Source organism: Pteropus medius, unplaced genomic scaffold, assembly GCF_902729225.1.
Source record: "Pteropus medius unplaced genomic scaffold, Ma_sr-lr_union100, whole genome shotgun sequence".
Taxonomy (NCBI): domain Eukaryota; kingdom Metazoa; phylum Chordata; class Mammalia; order Chiroptera; family Pteropodidae; genus Pteropus; species Pteropus medius.
The window spans coordinates 5,418,606-5,419,726 of record NW_024351647.1 but is presented as its reverse complement, the minus strand read 5'-3'; the positions used below and the strand labels follow the sequence as shown (position 1 = coordinate 5,419,726).

The 1,121-nt window shown below is 34.3% G+C and overlaps 1 pseudogene; it reads right to left on the bottom strand.

Moving 5' to 3' along the window:
* Positions 1-322: 322 nt before the first annotated feature.
* Positions 323-441, bottom strand: LOC120587248 (uncharacterized; annotated as a pseudogene).
* Between the last annotated feature and the right edge of the window lie 680 nt (positions 442-1,121).

Here is a 1,121-nt window from a genome sequence, read left to right as displayed (position 1 = left end):
AAGTCCTTTCTAATCGAGTGTTATGTCTCTTTCTGGTTGAATTAAATTAATTTAGTCCAAATTTATTGAGACTAATTAAGATCTGGGGTAGATTTTGTATGCACTCTTACCCTTGTGCCTTCACTTTCTCATTCCCTATGTTTGAGATTCTCCCAGACCCATCTATCTCCTTTTCAAAAGTCCATACTTGACTGCTCCAGGTCTCAAGAAACCAGCCATGCTTCTACATTCTGCAATATGTGCAGTCTTTACCAGACCTTTAAGCAATCTGAACATAAACTATTTTATATTCTTTTTTTTTTTTTTTTTAAAAAAAAAGAAACACCTACAGCACCTAGTATTCCAAGGTAGTCTCCCATCCAAGTCCTAACCAGACCCAGCCCTGCTTGGCTTCCAAGATCAGATGAGATCGGACATGTTCAGGGTGGCATGGTCATAGACACTATTTTATATTCTTTATTATTGATCAAGTGTTAGTTTTTATTTCAATTCATTGCCAATTCAATAAGGCAGAGGAAATATTCTATACTTTGCCATTTTCTGCTAGAGTTCTGTGCAGGATGCTGCAGTTTGATAAATTTTCATTGATTGACAGCAAAAGAAATATCAAATAAATTGTATATATGTAATTTAATGTTTACTGAGCATCTACCATGTGTGAGGTATTTTTAAATCTTTATTTGGCTATTTTCTCAAGTACCAGCACTTTTAGAAAACAACCTATAGTGTAAATTAAGATTCTTTTAATGAAGTGTTTTGTCACAGGCAAGAAGTTGTTTACTTGGGACACGATCATAGTATACGAACTCCTGGTAAACATAATTTAGAAACTATATTCCTGAATGTGGAAAGGAAGAGATGGAGAAGAAATTTTATTTGAAATTTGAGCAGATAAAATTTTGATTGAAAAAAGATAATATCAGAGATTATTGCATATAGAGAACATATTAAAATCGCAGTCTCTGTCTTGACATTTGCAGTTAGGTAGATAGAAGGAAGACTGGTGGAACTCCAGAGAATGATAAGAATGTTGGTTTAGGTCTAGAAATCAAATGTGTACAGTGCTGGGTTGCTTTGTGGTCTGGGAAAATCAACCAAGAGACTTTTGATGCAAAATTGGT